Source organism: Thunnus albacares, chromosome 8, assembly GCF_914725855.1.
Source record: "Thunnus albacares chromosome 8, fThuAlb1.1, whole genome shotgun sequence".
Lineage (NCBI taxonomy): Eukaryota > Metazoa > Chordata > Actinopteri > Scombriformes > Scombridae > Thunnus > Thunnus albacares.
Window position 1 is genome coordinate 32826250 of NC_058113.1, and position 12840 is coordinate 32839089.

The window sequence follows — 12840 nt, forward strand, 5'->3', positions numbered from 1 at the left end:
ACATGTACATATACTCACATCTCACACATATAAAAAGGGGATTATTATTATCACACACTCACACACACACACGCAGGAAGCTTAAAGCATTTTTTAAAAAACTCCCACAGTCAAGTACACATATCATGACACACACACAAACACACACTGACACACACACAAACACACACTGACACACACTGACACACACACACATCCTCTGTGTAGTCTAATCTCAGGGAAAGGGGAGCAGGCTGAGATGCTAAAGCAGCAGACGAGGATTTACAGCATCGTCTTTCTCTTCTTCCTCACTTTGACTGCCTCCTTCACAACACACACACACACACACACACATATCTGCACACAAAGCTTGTTCAGCAGAGAATAAAACCTGAACATATTCTCTCTCTCTCTCTCTCTCTCTCTCTCTCTCTCTACATGGACCTGCATGAAATATGGCCCCTCTACAGCAGAAAACTTTAAGTTTTCTGGAACTCAAACTCAAAAATCAGGCGTTAGCATCAGAGTACTGCTAGCATATCCAGGTTCCTGAATCCAGACTAGACTTGTGGATCCAGGAGATCCAGCGGGTTAGTAGTAGTGGATGACAGGCGAGGAAGGAGGTGTGTGAGTGGGAGGTGTTTAGGTAATAAAAGACCAAGTCTGAAGTGTGTTTAAGCTGATTTAACACAGCAGAATGTCATCATATACACACGATGACTACTGGTATCTAACATACCTGTGGCTGTCTGGGTTCTGTTGTCCAGTTTAATCGCTCGTCTTTGTCTCATAATTCCAGTCAAGTGCTGATTATTATTCACTGGGTTTTAATAGTATTTGTTAATATTGTGTGGTCTGGTGATACAACATATGCTGTAGCTTATATGTGTGTAACCTGATGATGGTTTGTCTAAAAACTCAAGTTAGATTAAGTTAAAAACCCGACAACGCCGCCCTGGGGATACATCAGATGAGTTCCTACTTCGATCACAAAGGTAAGTTTCACAAAAAAAAATAAAAATAAACAGAGACGTGGTTTTTAAGGTATTATAAATCTATATATAATCAGTGATGCAGCATATAATGAATGGCAGTAAAAATAGAGGATGTAAAAAAAACCCTTTAAACTGAAGAACATTAGTAAGAGTCTCTGCTTCAGTGATCCTTAAATAATTAAAAAAAAACATACTAAAAGATTTTTAAAAAAATACATAAAATAGGGAGATGGAGGAATAGACTAAAAGTTACAGTTTAAGTTGGCGTTAACACTACAAACAAATCACAAAATATATAATCACACAAGACGTATAAATAAATAAAAGCACAAAGCCGTCTTTTAAATGTTAACACCACCTCTGTATGAATCAGCTGGTTAAAAAACAATAAATAAGTTACACTGAGTAAACTTCACAACCACAAAATGTAAAACAAATGAAGAATATACTAAAAAAAACAAAAAACATAAATACACTAAGATCACTGAATAAAACCTTAAAACTCAATAAAAGAAATTAAAAATCAAGTGAGTTTCAGGTATAACGAAGCAGCAGCAGCAAGAGGAAGATGATGGGTAACAGTGCTACTCTGTTAATGTGCCGCTGATTTGGGGAAACTTGGTTCAGGTGTGCTGGACAGGAAGGGAGACTACAGCTATGTAGCGACCCCCAAACGGCGGGAAGGACTCAACCTGTCGGTTACATGTGCAGTCATAAAATACAAAATAATGAATGAAAATGTCTGCAGTCAGTAAACACACACTAACATGATGTATATATATATATACAGTCTGATGTAGACGTGTAAATACAGAGCACTTATTGCAGGTTTTGATGCATGTCGACCTGGTTGATCTAGTAAATGGGGTCAAATTGGGTTCAAGCCAATGTCACAAAAGCGGATATTTGATTTCTTTTTCCTCTGAGCCGGCGAAGCGCCTGAGAGACAGAGACAGAAACGACAGCTGACAAGTTGACACCTGCACATCACCAGATCTGTGCCAGTAGGCCAACAGAGAGCAGCAGCAGCAGCAGCAGCTAACCCCACTTGGTACGACTCTTCCCTCCCCGCCTCTCCCGAGGCTACTCGAAAGGGCAGACGCCATATCCTTCAGACCACCAGAGAATTATGCATTCCCCGTCTGTAAAATCCAGCAGGGGAAGAGCTTCACTCGCTCCTGTGAGGCCGTCTGGTTCAAAGAGTCAGAAGCCGAGAGTCTCTTCTTGAAGGAAGGAAGGCTTTTCCAGTTGCGGAGAAGATGAGGGACTGGATCGGATCGGCTGCACTGAAAACAACCCCAATTAACGCGCTGCTATCCGAAGCTGTTGCAAGAGAACAGAAGAAGAGACCGCCCGGAAGATGCTGCAGCTCTTTTTCAGCTGCATAAGATTCCTGGGACACGAGGGACTCCCACTGAGAGGACGGGGTGTTAATGGCAGCTGATGATGGAGAGGCTGCACACGGATCCTGAGAGACAACTGGATGTCTGACAACATCCAAAATTAAATCTTGGAGCTGTTTGTTCATGACATTCAGAGACAAATCAGAGCCAGAGCCTTTTTTTTTTTTTGGCTTAACTGCAGACATCACTGGTAAAGAACAGTTCTCATGCAATATACAGTTTGCTGATGACAACCTTGAAGTTCAGAACTTCTCTCTGAGCTTTTACAAGGCCTCAGACACAACAGCTGAGATGCTATTTTTGTGCATAAAAGACGTCCTTGTGTGACTCAATCTGCCCACAGAGAGGCTGAAAGACTTCACTTCTGATGGATCCAACGACGTGTCTGAGAGGTTCAAGAGAGTTCAAACTAAAGGAAACATGTCCTGATTCTCTGTGTTTGTCCACTGTGCAAATCACTTATTGGATTTAGTGTTGCAAGAAGTGGCGAGAGGAGTGGTTCATACGAGACGTTACAGTTATTATCAATGACTCAGCAAACAGAAAGGCCCTGTACCAGTCCCTGTTTGAACTGGGAGATGTGGTTTACCTGCTTGTCCTGTGTCCAGCTTGATGGTGCCTCAGAATTGTTTTCTGCTCGCCTGCTGTTGGGAAATGTTACAGAGCTTCAGGATCTTTAAGAGCAACAAAGGGGAGACTCATGACAGAGTAGCTCACTGAAGCCACCGACAGTCCTGGAGTCGCTGGAATCCACCAAACTCCTGCAGCAGCGACTGAGCTCACTGCGACAGGACGCCACCGTCAACGACCTCGTGGCCAAGACGAAGGAACACGCCGATCACTACAACAACTACAACTCCACCACGACTCACCATAACCCTGGAACGCTTTCACCATACAGAGGTGGTGGAAGACCGGTAGATGAGCAACATGGAAGGTAATTAATAATAATAATAATAATAATAATAAACTCTATTTATATAGCACCTTTCATACAATAAATGCAGCTCAAAGTGCTTTAGAATAAAGAAATTACATTCATAGAAACAAACCTAAAGTGGTCATAAAAACAGGAATGCCATAATTAGTGAAAATAGAATATATAGAAAGCATAATAATAATAATGATAATAATAATAGTAATAATAATAATAATAATAATAATAGAGTTAAAATAAATTGAAGAAAATAGTAAGAATAATGATAAAATGCCTTAATTAATGTGACATAAGATGATAAATAACTTGAAAGCATTTCAGTAAGTTTCCATCACAGTTTCCTTCATTTTAGATCATGAAATCAATATCAATTATCTATCCTGCAGTAAAATATAACATTTAAGAAGAAGTGCAGTGGTTCATGACTGCAAAACAAAGTGCGAAAAAGAATTTCAGGCCTTTATCAGGACAGTTGTTGCTAATTAAAGGCTAAAGTGAAAAGATGTTTTTAGCTTTCTTTAAAAACATTTAGCGATCTGCTTCCCTGATGTCTATCAGTATTGTGTTCTTTAGTTTTGTGGCGTAACTGACAAAAGCTGCATCTCCAGTTTCCTCTCAGCTGTTGCTGGAATCTCTAATAAACCAGCAGCAGATGATCACTAACAAGGGAGTTAGCAATGTAGCTAGGTCCTAGCACATTAAGGGCTTTGTATATAAGGAGAAGGACCTTAAAGTCAATGCTAGATGTTACAGGAAGCCAGTTCAGAGCAGCTAAAACTGGACTAATGTGCTCTGGGCTTTAGAATAACCAATAGTGGACTTTCTCAGCCCTGCGTAGGCTGAACACCATGATGCAGGAGGGACTTGAGACCCACTAAGCAGCAATAAATACTCACAGTGATAATTTGAATGTCATCTTTGTTCCCATCCTGATGAAAAGCCTTAATTATAACAACTGAGAGAAAGTCCATTTCTGGTGATGCATAAGACAAAGTGAGATAACCTGTATGCAGTGATGGTAGATTAATGAAAACCTTTACTCGAGTAAAAGTCACCTACAGTTACTTTCATAACAAATTACTCAGGTAAAAGTCAAAATTACGATTTGAGAAACAAACTTCAGTAAAAGCAGAAAAGATTCTGTTAATATTTCATAATCAATCCAGCTGACTGAGTATCTGTGCAGTACATCCATAGATAATAGATTAGTTATAACAAAGGTATAAATGGCAAATGTAACCGAGTAAAAGGCTAAAAAATACTCGAGTAAAAAGTAAAAGTACAGTTCAGAAAAGAGTGAGGATCCATAAACACCAGCTGAGCTGACTGCAGGTTCCTATTGTTCTATTTTCACCTATTTTAATTTGGCCTCATGTTGTTTCATGCAATTTATTTTTGATAAATGACTTTATAGAACAGCTGGTCTTCATTCAGAAGTGGTCTCTCGTTTTAGTGGGCTACAAATATTTGTACCTCCAAGAGCCTTTGATTTGCCTAACGAGTTTTGATTTTGCACTTTTTAATAAAGGATTTTATGAAGGTTTTATGATTGATATGAGCATGTGTGACATCGGCTATGAAGTGTTTTTTATTGTCATAATTAAAGTTGAAATTACAGCCTTGAGTCAGGCTCATTAATTAGCTCAGTCTCATCAGCACTGCTGTGCTGGATGGTGCTGTCCAGGGTGGAGCACCACAGAAGAAGTGATAACGGTGTGACGGGTGACGTAGACCATGCCCCCCCCCTCTCAGAAAATAGTCCCAACATCCCTGATAGAATATAAAAATATGATTAACGGACTATAAATACACAGAGGTTTAGTGGTGGTTGAGTTTGAGTGAGAAAGATGCAGCTGCTGTTGTGCTGAATGTGTGAAGAGTTTTGAAATAATTATAATAAAAATAAGTGAAATAACTCAGTATTGAGAAATAAATGTTTGCAATTGTAAAAACTGTAGATTATAAAGCCTGTTAGCAGTGTGTTTGCGTGTTGAAAGGTTGTATTTTAGCGTATTTTTAAGCTAGCAGGTCTTTGTGCTAAGCTAGGCTAAACATGCTGCTTCTATCTAAATTGAAAGCTGAGTGGATTCAGTCGCTCTGTTGATGTTATTGTGCTGGAACTTAAAGTCTTTGTGCAGCTTAAATCTTCATCTTTGCATTAGTTGTGTCTCTATCTGGATCCTCCTCTGCTGCTGCCACAATGACTCAAGATTAGATGAAACTTTAATGATCCCTGCGGGGAAATTGGGTCCCTGTGTCTTTTTCTGAACTTATATAATACAAAGAGCTTTTACTAAAATAACAAGGAGCCACCTCATTCTCCCAGCATCAGTGAGAAGGAAAGTTTTAGTTATTTTATCTTGATTTAGTCCTTTTTAACTGAATAACAAACCTCTTTACTTCTTCAAACTCTTCAGAGGAGTTTTCTACACACAACAGAGAATCTATTAATTAGCGTCGCTATTCGTTACGCTCAATAAATGAATGTTTACGTCCAAGCAAAGAGGAAGTTAAATGTGATGATGTGATGATTTCTTCAGCTTCAAGGTTTAAGTCTTTAAATCGTCCACGCAGACGGTGACGATTGAGGATCAGGATGCGACTCCTTACAAACTCAAATCTTAGTATCTAACGTAACCACGGAAACCAGCAGCTGGATCGATTGACTGACTGCTGTAAATAAAAGCCATCTTTTCCATGTTTTTCAAGGTTTTTTGTTTCTTTAGTATCTGAACTGAAATAAACTGAATTTCTGTTGAACTGTGTAAAATCGGTCTGAATTAAATTTACTTTTTTTGGAAACAAACTGGATTATATTGGAGTGTGAAAATCCTGAATTAACTTCTTTTGGTTTTGTTGGATTGTTCTTCATAGACTGGGATTTTGCACTGGTACAGCTGGGGCGTCCACATAGGTGGTCACCTGGAGCACCACATGAGGGTGGGATGCCGAATGAATGGGATGCTTTACTTTTTAAACCCTTTCTGTCAGTATGTAGGTCTGACGTTGCCATTTTAACTTCAGTCTGTTCTCCCGTCTTCATGTTTTTCCTCCACTGACTTGCAGTTATTTTCATCTGTGGGTTTTTTGTCAAAGCCTTACTGGTCAGTTTTCTAACTTCATGCACTACCGGACACCAAACACCACCATATTCTGTGCTGGAGAAACCATTGTTGCACTTTTTCGGGGGCTCCAAACTAAAATCTAGTCAGGAGCCCAAATGAACAGTGAAACCTGTTTTTCTTGCTGTAATCATTCCTCCTGTTCATACTGACCATTAGAAGATCCCTTCATAATGACCTTACAATGGAAGTGATGGAGGACAAAATCCACAGTCCTCCTTCTGTGCAGAAATGTATTTAAAAGTTTATCTGAAGCTAATATGAAGCTTCAGCGTCCAAATGAGTCAAATCAAGTAGATATCTTTCAACGTTACAGTCTTTTTAGTGCCAAAGTTCCTCTTTTTGTTACTATACTTCCACCTGCAGCTCAACAGGGAAACACTGTCCGAGGAAACACAAAGAGGGAATCTGATGCTAAAAAGACTGTAAATGTGTCAGATATCCACTTGATATGACTAACTCAGACTGATGAAGCTGAATAGAAGCTTCACAGAGACTTTTAAATGACTGTGTGGACACACTGTGGATTTTGGCCTCCATCACTTCCATTGAAAGCACATTTGAAGGATCTTTTAATATCCAGTATGAACAGGAGGAATGATTACAGCGAGGAAAACCTCTTTAACTGTTCATATGGACACCTGACTGCTGGTTTAAGACAGACAATTACTTAGAAGTAGAAAATGTCAGACTGACTATGGAATGAAAGTCTAAATATCAGGTTATAGCTCACTGTCGCCCTCACAGCAAAGAAAGTCTGAACTACCTGCTGGTTTGATGTGAATGTGATTATTTTCTTTGTCTATGTAGCCTTGGCGATAGACTGGTGACCTGCACCGTCACCCAATGCATTCTGGGATAGACCTCAGCTTCCTGGTGACCCTGAAGAGAGGATGAGTGGGTACAGAGAATACATGTCTGGATGAACTGGAGGGAACTGAACTGAAGTTAATGATCACAGGAGCTGTCAACTGAGAACCAGAGAGACCCAAACACACACACACACACACACACACACACACACGTTCTGCAGATTCACCAGGTAAACCTGAGTATCTCACCTAAAGATAGCTGCACACACACACTCACTCAGGTATGCATGAGCGGACACACAGAGACTCTTACTCAGAGGTTTTTGAAAAATACCTGAGTCAGAGAGACCAGCTGTTCTCTCTTCTTCTTCTTCTTCTTCTTCTTCTTCTTCTTCTTCTCCTCTGTCAGCCATTTATATCTTCCCATTTTCTTCTTCCTGATCTCACTAATCTCTATGAAGAGTTTTGGCGTCTTTATTTCCAGTCAGACAAGTCGTCCAGGTGAGATAAATTAGATCAAATGGAACGAAAGAGCTCGAGCACAGGTGTTCTCCATCAGTCTTAATCTGCAGTATCTCAGTTTGAGCAACATTTTGGAAGAATTTGATGGACTTGTACGCTGTGAGAGGCATCAAATTACTTTATTTACACATACATTCAAATATCACATATTTAAATGTAAAGCTGGACAGACACTGGACAGATTAAGCCGGATTTTTTTAGTCTGGAACAACTAATTGTAGAATCAGATCCAGTTTCTCTCAGATCGGTCGTCATCTGACTTGTAGTTTGAGGTCATGACGCCTGATTAGTCACCTGATCAGTCGACTACCTGCCTGTCTGCAGTTTGAGCTGTTCTGAGATCAGATTTCCAACATGGCCGCCGTTAAAAGATGCATCACAAACCGTTCTGAGCTTGTTTTACGGTGTGTTTTTTTATGACTGGTTTCCTGCACCATTCGATACCGAGTCTTCACGCGGTCGACAGTGACCTTCTGCACCCCTACACCACTGGTCCAGCTCTTAGATCCTCCACGCGGGGCTTTCTAAGTGGACCTCGTACACATTTTAAGACCCGGGGCGGGATCATACCTTCCAGTCAGCAGCCACTAAGCTTTGGGACACTCTTCCAACAAGCTAAAGGTCTTTGGATAATGTAGATTCCTTTAACCGTCCTGTTGTCTTCCCGTCGACCGTGGACAAAAGTCCACAGATGCTATAAATTTTTAATAAAAACCCCAAAATTCAATGAAAGTAGTGATCATTACTTTTACTTGCGTGTGTGGTATGGAACCATCCATGTGATTTTCAGGCAATTAGATGAAAGAAATCCATATTTCTGATATAAAAACATTGGAAAATGAGTCAAATTTGACGCGAGAACAACAGGAGGGTTAAAAAGCAGCTAAAAACCTGTTTGTTCAGACAGACATTTGGGTAGTTTGTGCTATTTTATCTTTACTTGTGTATTTTATCTGGTGTCTTTGCTTTTCTTTATTCTGATTTTATTTTATTTTATTTCTTTGACTGAGAAGCACTTTGTAACTGGTGTTTGTGAAAGGTGCTATATAAACTCTTGGGTTCATGTTCAGACACTAACATCAGATCATCTGCTTCCTGTTGTTTTTATCTCAGTGACACACGAGTTGTTGTTGTTGTTGTGTTGCACATGTTGCACATTAACTCAGTTTACAAGATTCATAAACATTCAGTTTCTGCTCAGCTGACCTCTGATGAGTCTCTTCACACACCAGTCACTTAGCGCTGACGTCACCACGGCAACAGCATTCTCCTCATCATCACACACAAACACACACAAACACAAACACAAACACAAACACAAACACAAACACACTGACCTTCAGCTGCTGTATCACAAACAGACGACTGGTATGTGTGTGTGTGTGTGTGTGTGTGTGTGTGTGTGTGTTTTTGGCTCCTTACAGATTACAAACCGGTGGATTTTTACACTTTGCTGATCAGCTTCAGGGACTGTGTGTGTGTGTGTGTGTGTGTGTGTGTGTGTGTGTGTGTGTGTGTGTGTGTGTGTGTGTGTGTGAGAGTGTGTGTGTGTGTGTGTGTGTGTGTGTGTGTGTGTGCGTGTGTGTGTGTGCGTGTGTGTGTCTCAGGATGCAGTAAGAGGAAGGTGGTCTGACGGCTGGCAGGTACAGCAGCTCCCCCTACAGACACACAGAGAGAAGTGAAGACAGAAGATGTGAATTTTACTTTGAACTTAAGACATGTTGATGGTTTTTAATTTAACATTTCAGAGTAAAAGCTGCTGCACGACAAGTCTGAACCCCAAAAATGTAAAACAAGATTATGCTGCCACTCAAATCTTTAGCGTTTCTGCCTTTTAAGCCAAGAGATCTAATTGTATATTTGAGTTTTAATTACAAACTTTATTAGAATAAAACTTTATTGTGCATCAGAGTGTAAAATTGCCTTTTGGCTCATCAGAACATAAAAGCAGCACAACGTAGAATAAATGAGATAAATACAGATTATTAGAGTATGAAAATTAAAAAGGTGTTAAAATATCTAAATCAAAGCTTAAAACGAACACAAAACATGACATAAAATACAACAGAGCAAGATTCATGGCTCAGTTTTTTACTTTAAATTGTTAATTCCTCTTGGAATAAAATATTTTTTATACCCATCAACACCTCCAAGAGTTCAGAGTCTCAAAAAGAATCAATCAGGTTTGAATAGAAAAGTCAGATTCACATGATTATTTCAGAAATTTCATGTCAAACTAAGCCTGCTTGGAGAGAAGTTCAGGTTTAACGTTGATGTTCATTTACCTGTTTCCAGCTGTGAACCTGCCCTAACCTTAAAGGATAATTCCAGTTTATTTTAATTATGTTACATGTTTCCTATAAATGTGGCTCTTGTGAATCTAGTGGTCAAGCTAATGTTGCACCTGTCAGCTCTGTTATAGAGATTCATGGAACTCTGAACGCACATCAACATGAATTATTTGAAACATCAGATCAATTAGTAAATATAGACAGATAGATAGAAAGTGAGCTCATATCGATGTGGATCAGAGGCCTTTGCAGTGTGTCGTACGGCTGATTGTTCACCTGGTCGCTGATGCTGAATTGATCACATGCAGTGAACTGAGCAGAGACGTCGAACACACACGTTTCCCTTATTTTACCATTTTAAACCTGCAATAAGTGTTTCTGTCCACCTGGTGAATGTGAGTCCAATATTCACTCTCTTTTAGCTTCTGTTTTTACTCTCTACCAACTCCTGAGGGAAATATCTGGCTCTTTAGCTGCTAAATGCTCCACTATGTTCACCAGCTAGTCTACAGCTAACTGTTAGCAGGTAGTGTACGGCGGCTTTTTACAGCTTCTTCTCTGAAAACGACGCTATGAGACGCTGAGAGTGAACCAGAACAGTAAAGTTGCAGCCGGACAGATAAACAATGAGCTGAAACTCACTATAAAGCTCCGTAAAGCCGAGAGGAGCTGCAGAGTCACTGATAATTCTCTGTAGGTTCATCACTACGAGCCACAACCAACACATTACACACCGACAGTGAATATATTAATATCAAAATATCGATTAAAGCTGCTTTAAGTCAATACGTCTTTCAGCAGAACCCAAATAAATGTTATTTTACTCTAGAACAAAGTGTTGGACTGACCCACTGATGTATGTCACCTCTCCTCTAGACTAAAACACTGTATATCTCAGGAATGACACACACACACACACACACACACACACACACACACAAACACACACACATGCAGGCTTCACCTAAAGCCAGATGTTAGAAACAGACAGAAGTGAATCTGAGAGCAGAGTGAAACGTCAAATCTGTCCAATGAGAAGAGACAGACGACCGGCGAGCGACTCTACACAGACACACACTGATGTGACACGAACCCACACACACACACACACACACACACACACACACACACACACACACACAAACTCACACATCACACGTCTAAATTCTGTGTGTCTACACGCATGATCGCTTGACTGTGTGCGTATGTGAAAGTGTGTTAGACAAACATCGATGTGACACGTTCAAGCAAACGCAGCCAAATCAAAAAGTAATTTGTTAAATCAGCTGCGAGTCTGATCCTATATGTGTGTGTGTGTGTGTGTGTGTGTGTGTGTCTGTCATAGGTTATTTTCAGGGACGAATGTCAGACTAAGGACCAGTTAATTGGGGACAGCTTTTGTCCCCAATTGGTAAAATGCTGATTTTTGGGTCAGTGGTTATGGTTAGTGTAAGTCTACATATTGTCCCCAGAAGTGACCTAAATATATATGTGTGTGTGTGTGTGTGTGTTCCAGGTATTCCTCATGTTGTGGGGACTCGCCTCCTTATGGGGACAAAAAGCAAGTCCCCTTAATGTAAATTATTCATTTTAGGGTGAAAACTTGTTATATATTTTTTCTAATAATAACATTTTGGTCTATCGTTCTCATATTTGGTCTGCACACTCAGTATGACCCTGTTATACCTGCTCTAGTTCCATTGTCTTTTTATGTATTAACAGACTTTTTGGGGACTTTTTCTTCCCATTTCCTCCTCACTTCCTTGTCTCGTGTTCTCAGCAGCAGAGGAGAGTATAAACTGTGCTGAACAGAGAAAGAAGAAGAACTTACAGATCTGTGCCAACATGTCCTCCAAATGAAAATCACTTTAAATGTTAAAGTTTCCAGTGAGCACTGGTAAAAACCTGAAAACAAGGAGCCTCAGTCCTGTGTTCTTGTGTGCACGTGAGCATGTATTTATAATATATTTAACAATGTGTGCATGAATTGCATGTGCATGTGAGTAATTGCCTCTGTGAATATATGTATGTGTGAAAACCTGAGTGTGTGTGTGTGTGTGTTCGCCTGAAGGGAGATTAGAGGATGCATAAATCTGAGCATAAAGGTGTGTGTGTGTGTGTGTCCCTCTGCTGTCACACCAAGCTCTATGATTCACCCCCTCGTTACCCATCAGCCCTATCACACGGCCGACCCAGCGATGGTTACACAGCCGAGTGAGCGAGCGAGCGAGCGAGCGACGCGGCCTTGTTGAACGCAGCTTTTGAAGATGATGCAACACGATGGACGAGCGAGACGCTGCTTTAAAAGAAGTGAATCCAATGTTTTTCTTTCTTTCTTTTTTTTTTTTTTTTTAAAAAAAGCTTGCTGTGCAGCAGAGAAAAATCCAGTCTGAAGAGACAGGAGGAGGAGGAGGAGAAGAAGAGGAGGAGGAGGAGGAGGAGGAGGGTGGAGATGTAGAACATAAAGAAAACAGGAGATACTGTCTGAGCGCGGTGACGGTACAGGGATTCATCCTGGTAGTTTAACACAGGAGAGTAAACAATAATTTCACTCCATCCTCAGATATTAAAGGTACCCGTGAAGGTTTTATTGTAAACAAACACATATTTTATATTGTTCTTTCCTTGAAACTAGTTCTTCCAATGTCAACTTTTCCTTAACGCTAGAGAATAAACAATATGGTGGACGGATTGTTTTGGAGTCTGGAGACTCTCCTTGATTAATCAGCTGCTCTATGAAACATTACACACAGTGATGTTGTGTGACTTTTCCACCAGG

General features: G+C 40.2%; 1 long non-coding RNA gene across 1 annotated transcript; it reads left to right on the forward strand.

Annotated features, from left to right (window-relative positions):
- Window positions 1–3214: 3214 nt before the first annotated feature.
- LOC122988110 lies at window positions 3215–8475 on the forward strand. Its single transcript, XR_006404708.1, has 2 exons — window positions 3215–3314; window positions 7259–8475. It is a non-coding gene; the product is annotated as an uncharacterized LOC122988110 (long non-coding RNA).
- Window positions 8476–12840: the final 4365 nt, after the last annotated feature.